At 33.9% G+C, this 16,860-nt stretch overlaps 1 non-coding gene across 1 annotated transcript; it reads left to right on the forward strand.

Moving 5' to 3' along the window:
- Nucleotides 1–489: 489 nt before the first annotated feature.
- LOC148545071 (small nucleolar RNA R71) lies at nucleotides 490–597 on the forward strand. The gene has a single exon (XR_015901261.1). It is a non-coding gene; the product is annotated as a small nucleolar RNA R71 (small nucleolar RNA).
- The last annotated feature ends 16,263 nt before the right edge of the window (nucleotides 598–16,860 follow it).

Below are 16,860 nucleotides of genomic sequence, written 5' to 3' on the forward strand. Positions count from 1 at the left end.
ACCATTATTATTGAAGCCTTGGTTAGGCTTCTGCTGATCCTTCCATGAGAAATTAGGATGATTCCTCCATGAAGGATTATAGGTGTTTCCATAGGATTCTCCCATGTAATTCACCTCTTCCATTGCAGGATTCTCAGGGTCATAAGCTTCTCCTTCAGGGGAGGCTTCTTTAGTACTGCCTGATGCAGCTTGCATTTCAGTCAGACTCTGAGAAATCATATTGACTTGCTGAGTCAATATTTTATTCTGAGCCAATATTGCATTCAGAGTATCAATCTCAAGAACTCCTTTCTTTTGAGTCATCCCATTATTCATAGGATTTCGTTCAGAAGTATACATGAACTGGTTATTTGTAACCATTTCAATGAGTTCCTGGGCTTCTACAGGCATCTTCTTCAGATGAAGAGATCCACCAGCAGAGTGATCCAATGACATCTTGGACAATTCAGACAGACCATCATAGAATATACATAGGATGCTCCATTCTGAAAGCATGTCAGAAGGACACCTTCTGATCAATTGCTTGTATCTTTCCCAAGCTTCATAGAGGGATTCACCTTCCTTCTGTCTGAAGGTTTGGACTTCCACTCTAAGTTTACTCAACTTTTGAGATGGAAAGAACTTGGCCAAGAAAGCATTGACCAAATTTTCCCAAGAGTTCAGGCTTTCTTTAGGTTGTGAGTCCAACCATATCCTAGCTCTGTCTCTTACAACAAAAGGGAAAAGCATAAGTCTGTATACCTTAGGATTAACCCCATTGGTCTTAACAGTGTCACAGATTTGTAAGAATTTAGCTAAGAACTGATGAGGATCTTCCAATGGAAGTCCATGAAACTTGCAATTCTGCTACATTAGAAAAACTAATTGAGGCTTAAGCTCAAAGTTGTTTGCTCCAATTGCAAGAATTGAGATGCTTCTTCCATAGAAGTCAGAAGTTGGTGTAGTAAAGTCACCAAGCACCTTCCTTGTATCTCCACCATTGTTGTTATTTTTGGATGCCATAACTACTTCTTTTTCGAAAATTTCTATTAGGTCCTTTCCAGAGTGTTGTGCTTTAGCTTCTCTTAGCTTCCTCTTTAGAGTCCTTTCAGGTTCAGGATCAGCTTCAACAAGAATGTTCTTATCCTTGTTCCTGCTCATATGAAAAAGAAGAGAACAAAGAAGAAGAGGAATCCTCTATGTCAGAGTATAGAGATTCCTTTATGTGAGTAGAAGAAGAAAAGAATAGAAGAATGAGGTAGAGAGAGAATGAAGAGAATTCAAACACAGAGAGAGGGAAAGGGTTCAAATTTTAAGAATAAGAGAAGTGTTAGTAATTAAATAAATAAATAGAAAGAGATGAGAGAGGAAGGAAATTCGAAAGTTAATTAATAGAAAAGAAAAATATTTTTGTTTTTATTTTAATTATTGGTTAGTATTCGAAAATTAAAAAGAGAAATAAAATAAAATTAGAATTTAAAATAATTAGTTAATTAAAAAGAATTTTGAAAAAGGGGTTAGTAGTTTTCGAAAAAATTAGAGAGAGAGAGAGAGAAAGGTAGTTAGGTGGTTTTGAAAAAGATATGATTGAAATAGTAAACTTTTTAAAATAAAAACAAACTAATCAAGTGGTTAATTGAAAAATATTTGAAAACCAATTTTGAAAAGATATGATTGAAATTTATTTGAAAAATATTTGAAAAGGAAATCAAAAAGATTTGATTTTCGAAATTAAAGTTGATTACTTGACTAACAAGAAATTAAAAGATATGATTCTAGAATTTAAAGATTGATCCTTTCTTAATAGGCAAGTAATAACTTGAAAATTTTTTACTCAAAACATTAAATGTTAGCAATAATTTCGAAAATATGAAATAAAAATAAGAAAAAGATTTTGAAAATTAATTTTGGAGAATTTTCGAAAAATATTAAGAAGAAAAATGAAAAAGATTTGATTTTTGAAAAAGATTTGAAAAGATAGAATTTTTAAAGTGAATTTCCGACTTGACTAACAAGAAACAACTAAATTTTAAAAATTTTTGACCAAATCAACTCAAAATTTCGAAAATTATGAGTAAAATAAGGGAAAGATATTATTTTTTATTTTTGAATTAGTGAAGAGATAGAAAAACAACTAAATGAAACAAAACATAAAAATTTAAGATCAAAACACATAATGCATGCAAGAACACTTTGAATGTCAAGATGAACACCAAGAACACTTTGAAGATTATGATGAATATCAAGAACATATTTTTGAAATTTTTAAGAAAAGAAAAATATGCAAGACACCAAATTTAAAAATATTTAAATTTTAGACACTAATAATTGAAAATTGCATAAGAAAAACAAGAAAAGACACAAAACAAGAAAATATAAAGATCAAACAAGGAAAATCATCTAAAACAACTTGAAGATCAATGAAGAACACAATGCATATTTTCGAAATTAAAGAAAAATTAAAGCATGCAATTGACACCAAACTTAAAATTTGACACAAGACTCACACAAGAAACAGAATATTTTTTGGTTTTTTTAAGATTTTATTAATAATTTTTTTTTTATATTTTTCGAAAAAAATTTTGGAAAAAGAAATAAAGAGATACAAAATTTTTAATAAGAATTCCAGGAATCATGCAATGTTAGTCTAAAGCTTCGGTCCAAAAGAATTAGACATGGCCAAATGGCCAGCCAAGCTTTAGCAGAGTATTACAAACAACAGCCAAATTGATGGGAACCAAAAGGCTCCTGCAAAGATAAGTGGAAATCTCGGTCCAAAAGATTAGACATGGCTTAACAGCCAGCTAGGCTTCAACATATCTTATGAAACTCTAGAATTCGTTCTTAAAAATTCTGAAGAAAATTTTTTTAAAAATTTTTTTTATAATTTTTCGAAAATTAGAAATAAAAATTAAAAAGCTTAAACATAAAATAAAATTACCTAATTTAAGCAACAAGATGAACCGTCAGTTGTCTAAACTCGAACAATCCCCGGCAACAGCGCCAAAAACTTGGTGTGGGAAATCGTGATTCACACTTTTCACATCTCCGCACAACTAACCAACAAGTGCACTGGGTCGTCCAAGTAATAAACCTTACGTGAGTAAGGGTCGATCCCACGGAGACTGTCAGCTTGAAGCAAGCTATGGTCATCTTGTAAATCTCAGTCAGGCAGATTCAATTGGTTATGAGGTTTTGATAATTGAAAGATAAATAAAACATAAAATAAGATAGAGATACTTATGTAATTCACTAGTGGGAATTTCAGATAAGCGTATGGAGATGCTTTGTTGCTTCTAAATCTCTGCTTTCTTATTGCCTTCTTCCAACCATGCGTGCTCCCTTCCATGGCAAGCTGTAGGATCCTCTCAGTGAAAATGGTCCTCTACGGTTTCTGCACAGCTAATCAACTGTCGAATTTCTCGTCTCGGATGAAAAATACCAGGTACAGCTACCACATGGCTAATGATCTGTCGATTCCCTCTAGCGTCGGAATAGGATCCATTGATCCTTTTGCACACTGTCACTTGTGCCCAACATTCACAGGTTTGAAGCTGGTCACAGTCATCCCTTCCCAGATCTGACTTGGAATACCACAGACAAGGTTTAGACTTTCCGGATCCCAAGAATGCTGCCAATTGTTCTAGCCTATACCACGAAGATACTAATCTCACGGACTCGGTCCGTGTATTATATATCCAAGAGAATATACTCCGGCTGTTGTCCAATGACTACGTTGAACATTATGTAGACCGCTTGTGGTTATCAGGCACGCGGATCTTGGCTAAGCGAGTAACGAAGATTAGGTGATTGTCACGGGTCACCCCTTCATTCTGACTTAACTGAATTAAGTACGAGAGTATGTCTTGGAGAAGAAGTAGGCGTGAATTGAATAGAAAGACAATAGTAATTGCATTAATTCATGAAGAACAGCAGAGCTCCACACCTTAATCTATGGGGTGTAGAAACTCCACCATAGAAAATACATAAGTGAAAAGAGGTCTAGGCATGGCCGTGAGGCCAGCATCCAAACGTGAAAAGATGATAAAAGTTACATATGATTCCAAAAGATTATAAAATAAATCTCTAAAAGTAGTTTTTATACTATACTAGTAACCTAGGATTACAGAAAATGAGTAACTAAGTGCAGATAGTGCAGAAATCCACTTTCGGGGCCCACTTGGTGTGTGCTTGGGCTGAGCATTGAAGCTTTTTCATGCATAGGCTATTCTTGGAGTTAAATGCCAGCTTTGGTGCCAGTTTGGGCATTTAACTCCAATTCTGGTGCCAGTTTGGGCGTTTTACGCTAGAAAGTTTTAGGCTGACTTTGAGCGCCAGTTTGGGCCATCAAATCTCGGGCAAAGTATGAACTATTATATATTGCTGGAAAGCCCAGGATGTCTGCTTTCAAACCCAATTGGGCTTCTGTAGCTCCAGAAAATCCATTTCGAGTGCAGGAGGGTCAGAATCCAACAGCATCTGTAGTCCTTTTTCAGCCTCTGAATCAGATTTTTGCTCAGGTCCCTCAATTTCAGCCAGAAAATACCTGAAATCACAGAAAAATACACAAACTCATAGTAAAGTCCAGAAATGTGATTTTTGAATAAAAACTAATAAAAATATAATAAAAAGTAACTAAAATATACTAAAAACTATGTAAAAACAATGCCAAAAAGGGTATAAATTATCCGCTCATCACTTGCCAATGTAGGAAATAGAATTGGTTGAGCAACTTCCTGCAAGACTTGCTCATCTCTAGGGACTTCACCCCTTGGTTAAGGGACTCCATCTTCAACTACCTCATGTGCTTCATCCTCCTCTTCAATTTCTTCTATCTCAACCACATTCTCATCTTGAGTGACTATCATTGGACTAGGTGCCTTTGTACTCCTTTGGTAGTGGTTAAGAGGGTATGGTACTAGAACTTGAAGCTTGAGGAGTGGGGGTAGAAGGTGGTTCCATGCGGGCTATGAGAGCTTGGAGGGTGGAATTAAGTTCGGTAAGACTAGAGGCAAGTGTAGTTTGAAGTTCTTTTTGCCCTTGGAGTATAGACCAGAGTGTTTCATCATGATTGGAGGAAGAGGAAGGATAGGTGATTTGAGGGGCTTGTGATTGGTTGGGTTGAGGTGGGTGCCTATGATGAGGCTGTTAGTATGTTTGGTAGTTTCTTCCTTGGTTTGGTTGTTGATATGGAGGGTTTTGTGAGTACCGCTTTTGTGAATTGTTGTTGTTCCATCTTTGGTTTCCTCCATTGTCCCTACCTCCTTGTTGATAATTGTCCCTCCATCCTTGGTTGGAATTATCTCTCCAACCTTGATTATAGTTGTTACTCCCTTGATTGTAATTGCCTCCTTGTTGGGGATACCCTTGGTTGAAATTGCCGCCTTATGAATAGTATCCTTGATTCGGACGGTCATAGAAATTGTGGGTAGCTGCCAAGGTGTTGTCTTCTTGGAGACTTAGACATTCATCCGTGTAGTGGGAGTAGCAAGAACAAATACCGCACACTCTTTGGGGGACCAATTGTTGATTTTATTGTTGTTGAGGAGGTGGTGGAGGTTGTTGTTGATGAAATGGAGGTTATTGTTGATTTATTTGGAGTTGCTTTAGAATGCTTGTCATCTCGCCCAAGGTTTTCGTAAGGGCGGCAGTCTCAACACTAGAAGAAACTTCATTAACGGTTCTAGGGTGATTGCTCCTTTGTCTAGCATGCAAGGTGGACTTGGCCAAATCGGAGATCAATTGCCATGCTTCCTCCACCGTTCTATATTTTGTCAAGGAACCATTGCTTGGAGCATCTAGAAGGATCTTGTCTTGAGGTTTCATTCCTTGGCAAAAATAGTTAATCAACACTAGAGTGTCAATCATTTGGTTGGGGGATGAGTCAAGAAGCTTTCGGAACCATTCTCAATACTCGTATAGAGTTTCCAATTCACCTTAGACAATGCATGAGATTTCTTTCCGCAACTTATCGGTCACCGCCACAGGAAAGAATTTGTCTAAGAATTATCTTCTAAGTAAGTTTCAATCACTAACAATCTCACTTGGCAAAGAGTAGAACCACTCCTTAGCTCTCCCTTCAAGAGAGAAAGGAAAAGCATACAACCAAACCGCAATTTCACTAGAGCCTTCCCACCTAATAGTAGAACATACACCTTGGAAGTCCTTAAGGAGTCTAATAGGATCTTAAGCGGGAAGTCCTTGGTACCTGGGAAGAAGGTTGATCAAAGCGGTTTTGAGCTCAAAATTAGCATTCAAGTCCGGATGATGAATGTGAGTAGGTTGAAGAACAAAATCCGGAGCACCGACTTCCTTGAGAGTGACTCGCCTTGGAGCGGCCATAGTGTCCGTACCTAAATCAAGAGAAGAGTTATTAGTAGTATCTATGGAAGAGTAAATAGTGCCTTCTTCGAATGACGATTCGGAATCAACTTCGGATGTGGTAGGTGAATTGGCAAGAGCCTTTTCACCACCTCCAAAGGCTAACCGTCTCCGAGCTTGTTTAATGTGAAGTAGAGTTCTTTCTATTTCAGGATCAAATCTAGCTAAGCTCGGCTCGGGTAAGGAACACGTCATTCAAGGAAAGAGATAGAGAGCTCATGACAATAGAGTGAACTAAACAAAGAGTAATCCTAACTAACAATTGAACTAACACACACAATAGTGAAAAACGCAAGTATACACATATCCACATATTTACACTAACCAACAACATGGCACTCATGTGCAACTCCTGATAAACCCCATTTTTAGGGTTTATCTTGTGTTAAATTTAGAGGTTTTTGTCAACTTTTCTCCCATTTACTCACTAAAATAACATGGTTTTGTAAATTCTCCTTTAATTGTGCTTAAGAGTGAAAACATGCTTTTTAGGTCTTAAAATAGCTAAATTTAATTCACCTTGATTTCATTAGATGCCTTGATATGTTTGTTAAGTGATTTCAGATTTAGGAGGCAAAGATTGGATTGAGGGAATTAAGAAAAAGCATGTAGAAATGGAGAACTCATGAAGAAATGAAGGAATCACAAAGTTGTCAATCCTGACCTCTTCGCACTTAATCGATCATAACTTGAGCTACAGAGGTCGAAATGAGGCGGTTCAAATTGCATTGGAAAGCTAACATCCAGGGCTTCAAAATGATATTAAACTTTTCAAAGTTTCCTAGAGTTTAGGGATGCGTATGTGTGATGTACACGTACACGTGGGAAACTGCATATGACTCACTAAAGGCAACTCGTGGCCAGCGATTTCTGAAGTATTTTGGGTCCAATCCAACTCATTTCTGATACTATTTAACCCAAGGATTGAAGAGGGATGAACCAATTAGTTAGTTAATTAGTTCTAGTTTAGTTTTCAAGAGGCTTTAGTTAGTTTCTAGAGAGAGAATCTCTCTCTTCTCTCTAGAATTAGGATTAGGTTTAGATCTAGATCTACTTCCTCTTCTCTTGCTTAATTTCCTTTTTCATCTTTAATTCTTCCCTTGTAGTTGTAGCATTCTACTTCTCTTGTATTTTCTTTGTATTGTTAGTTGTAGTTTATGGATTCTATTGTAGATCTACATTTCTTCTTCAATGCAATTGGTAAGTTCTTTCTTGTTTCATAATTGTTTTGCCTTTCTATTGTTAATCTCTTGCTTTTGTAGTTGTAGATTCCTTTAATTTTTGTAATTAATAATGTTTGCCTTTATTGCCTTCTATGTGTTTGTTAAAATGTTTCTTCTAGTTATGAGGTAGATTTTGTTCCTATTGGCTTTGGTTGAGTAAATGGTGACTCTTGAGTTATCTAATTCCTTTGTTGATTGATAATTGGAAGTCGCTAATTGACTTGAATGTCACTAAAGCTAGTCTTTCATCTAGATTTGGCTAGGACTTGTGATATCAAGTTAATTCCTCCACTTGACTTTCCTTCATAGTTAGAGGTTAACTAAGTAGGAGCAATACACAATTCTCATCTCAATTGATAATAATAACTAGGATAGGACTTCTAGTTCTAATACCTTGCCAATAGCTCTCTTAATTGTTAGTCTATTTCTTTTGCCATTTACAATTCTTGTTGCTTATCTCAAAAACCCCAAAGATACTTCATAGCCAATAACCAGAACACTTTATTGCAATTCATAGGGAGAACGATCCGAGGTTTGAATACTGCGGTTATTAATTTTAGGGGTTTGTTACTTGTGACAAACAAATTTTTGTATGAAAGGATTATTGTTGGTTTAGAAACTATACTTGCAACGAGATTTCATTTGTGAAATTCTATACCATCAAAAACCCATTCATCAACTCCCCGACAACGGCGCCATTTTGATGATAGATTTTATGCTGGTGTAGGATTTATCAATAAATCCAATCGTGAGTATAGTCTAGAATGACACGTAATTCCACATCAAACAAAGAAATTGTGTTACCACAATCTAAATTCAATAACCGAGAGTATTACTCCCGAGTCGTTCTCCCTAGGAGTGCTCCAAGATGCACATTATTGGTTAGAAAATGTATTGGTGTTTTGTAGTTTAATGCAAGAAAGGAACAAGTCAATAGTGTGAATGACAATCAAGTAATATAAAAGTCTTGGCTAGGAGTGAGAATTGGACTTCCTATCATCATCATCTCCATTAATTGTGACCATAATTAGTTATTGCTTCACTTAGTTAACCTCTAGTATGAAGAAAAGTCAAGTGAAAGTAATCAATTTGAATTCACAAGACCTAGTCTAACCCTAGGGAAGTCTAGCTTTAGTGACATTCAAACCAATTAGCAATTTCCAATTGTTAATCAACAAAGGATATTGACAATTCAAGTGTCTCCAATATCTCAACCCCCAAGCGAAGAATGAAAAGTCTACTCCATAGCTAAATTTGGAATTTTCTCAAACACTTGGAGAGCAAGAATAAAAGGCATTATAAAATTGAGAATAAACTTGAAATCAAGGATGTCCACTACAAGAGATTAACAACAATCAAACAATTGGCAACAATGAACATAAAATTCCTCAAGCATTAATGAGAATCAAAGTAACAAAATTCCAAATCTAAGATCCAAAAGTAACTTGAGTAACAAGAACTAGATTGAGAGAAGAAGAATTAGATCCACACCTTGAAACAATGTAGAATTGAATTGAAAAATAGATCTCACCAATGGATCCAAGAGAAATCCAAATTGAGAAGCAAAACCTTAGAGAGAAGCTAGAGTTTCTCTCTCTACAAAAATGTAACTTCCAAAAACTAACTAAAAATATCTAAATATGTGAATGAGTGATTATCCCTTCATCCCATGGTCCTCTTAAGTATTTTGGCGCCAGAGTTGGTTCAGATGGGGCCCACAGCCTCTGTGAATTTGCCCAGCACGATTTCACTAAAAAATCACGTGCTGGCACTGACGCGTACGCGCACAGCACGCATGCGCATCCCTGGGGTTTTTTTGATTCACGCGTAGGTGTGATACACGCGTGCGCGTCCATGGGGATCTGGCTCAGCTATGCAAATGCGACGGCTTCTAGCTTTGGCTCCTTCGCGCCGATCCCAATGGCACACACCCACGCGTACGGGCAAGGCACGCGTACGCGTCTCTGCTTAAACTCCAAAGCTCCAACTTCCTTGCTCCTTCCATCTATGCATGCTTCCTTCCTCTCTTCTAGGATATCCTTGCCCTATAAACTCTGAGATCACTTAATAAACAGATCACGGCATCGAATGGTAATAGATGAGGATTCAAATATAACACATTTAGTGTAAAATGAGCATGTTTTCATCCATGAAGCAAAATTGGGAAGGAAACACAAAACCATGCATTTTTTATGAATAAGTGTGAAAGAACATTGATAAAACCCTCAAAATCCATACAAGATAAACCCCATGTAGAATTTATTAATAAATCCAATCGTGAGTATAGTCTAGATCGACACGCAATTCCACATCAAACAAAGAAATTGTGTCACCACAATCTAAATTCAATAACCGAGAGTATTACTCCTGAGTTGTTCTCCCTAGGAGTGCTCCAAGATGCACATTACTGCTTAGAAGTTGTATTGGTGTTTTGGAGTTTAATGCAAGAAAGGAACAAGCCAATAGTGTGAATGACAATCAAGTAATATAAAAGCCTTGGCTAGGAGTGAGAATTGGACTTCCTATCATCATCTCCATCAATTGTGACCACAATTAGTTATTGCTTCACTTAGTTAACCTCTAGTGTGAGGGAAACTCAAGTGAAAGTAATCAATTTGAGTTCACAAGTCCTAGTCTAACCCTAGGGAAGTCTAGCTTTAGTGACATTCAAACCAATTAGCGATTTCCAATTGTTAATCAACAAAGGATATTGACAATTCAAGTGTCTCCAATATCTCAACCCCCAAGCCAAGAATGAGAAGTCTACTAACCCCAGCAACGGCGCCATTTTGATGAGAGATTTTATGCCGGTGTAGAATTTATCAATAAATCCAATCGTGAGTATAGTCTAGACCGACACGCAATTCCACATCAAACAAAGAAATTGTGTCAAGGAAGGATTTGAGATCTAGACCGACACGCCATTTTCTGTTTACTGCTTCATTCTTCTACTCTTTCTGCAATTTACTTTTCTTTATTTCTTTTGCAATTGTTCTTGTTGGATCAAGGAAGGATTTGAGATCTAGACTTGTTTTCTAGTCTCTTCCACTCCTGAGATCTTCAACCTCTTTTAATTTGCTGCAATTAAGCACAAGTCATTTTTTGTTTTACTTCTTAAAGCATTTTACTCTTCTGTTTGAGATCTACTTAAATTCAATTCATCTTTTGCCTTTCTGTTTGTTGCAATTTACTTTTGCTTGTTTAAATTCTGCAATCCCAATTCCCAATCCCTTTTATGATTCAATCAATTTACATTTCTTGCACTTTAAGATTCAGCCATTTACATTTCTTGCAATCTAAGTTTCTGTAATTTACATTACTTGCATTTTAAGATTCAACACTTTTACTTCTTGTTCTCTTTAATTTACTGCAATTCTTCCCTCTCCCTTTACAATTTATGCAATTTAGTTTCTGCCAAATACAAACCACTTAACCAATACTTGATTCACTTGACTAAATCACCCACCAAACTAAAATTGCTCAATCCTTCAATCCCTGTGGGATCGACCTCACTCATGTGAGTTATTATTACTTGATGCGACCCGGTACACTTGCCGGTGAGTTTTGTGTTGGATCGTTTTCCACACATCAATGAACTCTTGTTACGTTCGATATCTTTTAATGCAATTTATGTTTATGTTTATGAACTCTTGTACACCTTCTTCTCTTGTTATGTTTATGAACTCTTGTTACATTTGATATCTTTTCAATCCTTGTTAGGACTTTTGGTGCACGAAATTGTGATCACACTTTCACAACTCCGCACAACTAACCAGCAAGTGCACTGGGTCATCCAAGTAATACCTTACGTGAGTAAAGGTCGATCCCACAGAGATTGTCGGCTTGAAGCAAGCTATGGTTACCTTGTGATTCTTAGTCAGGAGATTCAAATGATATAATTGATTTTGTTTATGAAAAATAAATAACATGAAATAAATGGTACTTGTGATTCAGTATTGAGGAATAGGTTGAGGTTCCGGAGATGCTCTGTCTTCTGAATCTCTGCTTTCCTACTGTCTTCTTCTCCAAACACGCATGGCTTCCTTCAATGGCAAGCTGTATGATTCTCTCGGATGAAAAATACCAGGTATGATCTCTGTATGGCTAATCAACTGTCGGATTTCTCGTCTCGAATGAAAAATACCAGGTATAGCTACCGCACGGCTAATCATCTGTCGATTCTCACTAGCGTCAGAATAAGATCTCTCTATTCTTTTGCACACTGTCACTACACTCAACATTCGTGAGTTTGAAGCTCGTCACAGTCATCCTTTCCCAGATCCTACTCGGAATACCACAGACAAGGTTTAGACTTTCCGGATCCCAGGAATGCTGCCAATTGGTTCTAGCCTCTACTACGAAGGTTCTAATCTCACGGACTCGGTCTGTGGATCAAAGACCCAAGAGATACACACTCAAGCTGTCGCCCAATGACTACGTTGAGCTCAAATATAACGGGAGTGGTTGTCAGGAACGCGTTCATAAGTTTGAGGATGATGATGAGTGTCACGGATCACACATTCTCCATATTGAAGTATGAGTGAGTATCTTAGAACAGAATCAAGCGTGGTTGAATAGAAAACAGTAGTAATTGTATTAATCCATTGAAACACAGCAGAGCTTCTCACCCCTACCTATGGGGTTTAAAGACTCATGCCGTAGAAGATACAATATGAAATGTAAAAAAAATGTCATAAGGTACAAAATGAATCTCTAAAAGTAGTTAACTAAGTGTAGATAGTGCAGAAATCCACTTCTAGGACCCATTTGGTGAGTGTTTGGGCTGAGCTTTCAAGCTTTCACGTGCATATGCCTCAAGTTGGAGTTAAACGCCACCCTGAGTGCCAAAATGGGCTTTTAACACCAAGAAGTGTGCCAGTTTTGGCGTTTTACGCCAGAAAAGGGTCTCTGGTTGGCGTTTAACACCAGTTTGGGCCATCAAATCTCGGGCAAAGTATGAACTATTATATATTGCTGGAAAGCCCAAGATTTCTACTTTTCAACGCAATTAAGAGCGTGCTAATTGGGCTTTTGTAGATCCAGAAAATCCATTTCGAGTGCAGGAGGGTCAGAATCCAACAGCATCTGCAGTTCTTTCTCAGCCTCTGAATCAGATTTTTGCTCAGGTCCCTCAATTTCAGCCAGAAAATACCTGAAATTACAAAAAAACATACAAACTCATAGTAAAGTCCAGAAATGTGATTTTTGCATAAAACTAATAAAAATATAATAAAAAGTAACTAAAACATACTAAAAACTACCTAAAAATAATGCCAAAAAGAGTATAAATTATCCGCTCATCAACTTTTCTTAGTTGTTATTTTATTTCCTTATTATTTACATTACTTGTTCCTTATTTTAAAACACAAAAAGATACTTTTCCATAACCAATAGTAAAAACACTTCCCTGCAATTCATTGAGAGATGACCTGAGGTTTAAATACTTCGGTTAATTTTATTGGATTTGCTTAAGTGACAAACAATTTAAATATTGATTGAGGTTTAACTGTCGGTTTAGAATATACTTGCAACGCGATATTTTTGTGAAAATCTTTACCGACATTTTTTCTCCGTCAAGTATCTGGAGCAGAGGCGTCGGTTCGCGTATGCATAAACATCGCCGCATACGCATGTGTTCAAAATTTGACATTCTCGTGTACAAATGCCCTCCACGTACCCATGAATGTCATTTCCTTCAAAAAGCTGTTAAATTGCAGAAAGTCAGTTTTTCACACCAAACTTCTGACGTGCATAACTTTTTCGGCTAAAATTATTTTTAGTCCGTCCTTCAAATGTCATAAACTTCACGGACCCAATTTTCATTCTAGGAGTCCGAAAGCCAAGTTATGGCCTGTTGAAGTTGGTCAAAAATCAGTTTTTACCAAAATTTAGAAATCCTCTAGTTTTTTAAAATTCTCAAACCAATTTCAAATTTTCCATACCAAGTCAATACCAAACACCCCCATACATTATTCAGTCACTTCTCAATCATCAAATACCTAATGTACCATGCCTCTTACATAAATCACTCTTATCCTTATTTCTCAACAATATTCACATTATCATACATCAAACATTACCAAAACTCAATAATCATCATCAATTATCATCACATCTCAATAATCTCCAATCCAAACACAAACCACACAAAACCCAACTCATCATACTTATCAGGACTTACCAGTTACGGCCTCCAACTCAAATCTCACAAATACTCATCATCACATATCACATTGTCAACAATCATCATCAAACTCAATCATACAACACATATATACACATTTAACGATTTCACAACCATTCTAACACATACCATATTCAGTTCAAAATATTAAAGCCTATCTTATGGAAACTAGCCTAAATTTTCATCCAATATTATATATTAATTATGAGAACCAAAAATATACCTTGGTCGATTTCTCCCCAAGACCAAAACACCTCAAAATCTCTCCTCTTCTCAACTTTCTAAACCTCTAAATCCACAGTAATGAGTTTCCAACATCCAACCTTAAATTCAAGCAACCACAATCTAATATCATTCAATTTTATCATAATTAATACTAGGGTTTACTAATTCAATAATTTACAAGGGATTAGTGGTTTCTTATCTTATCTACTGATTACATGGACACCTCAATGCTAACTTGTACTAGAGCACCCCTAAATCATCAAAATTATAAAATATCTCAATATTCAAAACCAAAATTGAAAAATTAAAGGAAGGTGAAAACTGGGCACGAAATTCAGAATCTCTTACTACTTTGTTTAGATGGATTTGAAAAGAATTCTGAGAGGAACATGTGGCTGTAGATGACTTGTCAATCGGAGTTATGAATTGAAAGATATGGAAGATTAAAGTTTGGGTAAAAATAGAGGTTAGGGTTTGTGCCTTCAACTCTCTTCTCAGTGTGTTTGGCTAAATGTAAGGGAAGAAGGAGGCTGATTTGGATTTTATATTTTGGCCTTGGACCCAATATAGGTCTGGTCAAATTGGTTTAGTCCGTTGGCTCAATTTTGAGCCAAAACCTTTAAAATTAGTGTTTTAATTCATATTTTTAATATTTTTACTTATCTAAATTATAATTTTTAATTTGCTAATTTCCTTAGCTCATAATTAATTTATCTGTTAATTATTTATTAATTTACTGTGTTTTACATAAGTTGAAGGAAGAAAGTTTGTGTCAAAGGCTAGTAATAAAACAACATCATTTTGAAGAAGGGGACTAATTTATCTCGTTTTAAAAACTCTCCCTCCACGTAGGACACCGTAACAGCCATACATGCATAGTGGCGTCCACGTTAAACTTTTTCGTTGGGTCTGACAGATCTATATGAATAGAAAGATGCATATGTCCAACTTTTAAAGAGGTCAGGAGCTTAAAAGAATTTTTAAATGGTCAGAGACGAAAATGCCCGTGGAACAAAAAGTCAGGGACTTATTTATTCTTTTCTTAAAATCAAACTTCAGTATTGACTTTATGTGTGTGTGTGTGTGTGTGTTTTGTTACGTTATAGAGATAAATTGTTATAGATTGGTAAATAAAATATTTAATTTATTTATTCAAATTTGTTTCTTAACTACATTTATAGGAGTGTAGATGAATTATATAAGAGTTATATTAATTATGATCGAGGAACAGAAGGTAGAAGGAGAAGAAGAAGAAAAAGAAAAAGAAAAACGAAGAGAGAACAAGCCAATAATGATAGATATATGTATAGAGAATGATAAGAAAAAAATTATGAAAATAAAAATTAAAAATTCTAAAATAATAATAAAACTAAAGATAATTTAAGATATTGAATATAAAACTGAAAAAATAAAAGTTTCTTTAGCCATTTAATTTATGCGAAAAAAGTATGATTTAAATATAAATTTTTATATCCACTTCAAATTAAATAAAATTGAGAAAATAAATAAAATTACAAATATATATACATTTTTATCTTGATTGTTAAATATAACAATAACGTAATAATTTTAGTATTATACCTAAATTAGTTTAAATTTAATTATTCAGTACATTAAAAAAATTAAATAACTTATAATTTTTTTATTTATTAATAATAACTATCTTTTATTTCTATCTCAAATTTATAATTTAAAAATATAATTTCTTAAAATATTAGAAAAAACTAATAATATAGTAGTTGCTATTCTTTTTTAAAATCGAATAAAACTTTAAAAAATGTTAAAAATTTTATTATTTGGAGAAATAGAAGTTAATATATTAGATGCAAAACAAATTAAGAATTATTACAAGCAGTGTTGAGAGTAGAAAAGTTACTCAACAATATCAATTTTTTTATAAGTTAATTGTATATGTTTATAGTAGTTAAAATAGTAGTGTCTATATAATATTACCATTTCAATAATTTATTAATTAGTTTATACCTATTATACTATTATATACTATAAATATTTATTAAAAAATAATATTAATAGATATCATATAATTATAAAAATAAAAAAAGGAAATTATAACTAAAATTAAAATAAATTTATAACTAAAATATTTTTTATTGTATATAATTAAAAATATAATTAATTTAACATTTAAGAATGACTCATAAAATGAAATTAAATTGGTAATGAAAATGTTATAAGGTATTGAAAAAATTTCAAGTGTACCAAAAATACTGGTGTTTTAGTTATTTTAATCACGATTTCAATTAATATATAATTAAAATAAAATAATTTTTAAAAAAATAATAAAATTAAAATATTTAATATAAAATTAAAGAAATAAAATTTTTATCCATTAAAATTATGCATGAAGATAAAGAGTATTTTAAATATAAAATTTTAAATTATGTCAAATTAAATAAAATTAAAAAAATAAATAATTTAGTCACATTTATAATTAACTATTTGTAAATAATATTAATAAATTTTTATCTTAATTTTTTATATATAATAACAATATAATAATTTTTTAATATTTTTATTTATTAATATTTTTTTAATAAATACTTGAAGAATTTAATAAATTATGCTAAAAAATAAACAAAATATTGTTATATATGATAAAAAAATATTAAAAATTAATTTATATATTAAAATGTTTTTTTTTTATTTTTTAAGATTGATTTAAATAATTATTTTACTAAAATATAAGTTAAGAATTAATTTATCTATCAAAATAAAATTTTTAAAATATTTTTATATATTAATTTGTTTAGATTAAAATATCCACTTTAAAATATTTGAGAACGAATTTGGTAATTACCTTACAAAATATATATTTATACTTTACTAGTGCCTTTAAAATTCGCCAGA

This window comes from Arachis ipaensis, chromosome B9 (assembly GCF_059453495.1).
Source record: "Arachis ipaensis isolate K30076 ecotype BB chromosome B9, ASM5945349v1, whole genome shotgun sequence".
Classification (NCBI taxonomy): Eukaryota; Viridiplantae; Streptophyta; class Magnoliopsida; order Fabales; family Fabaceae; genus Arachis; species Arachis ipaensis.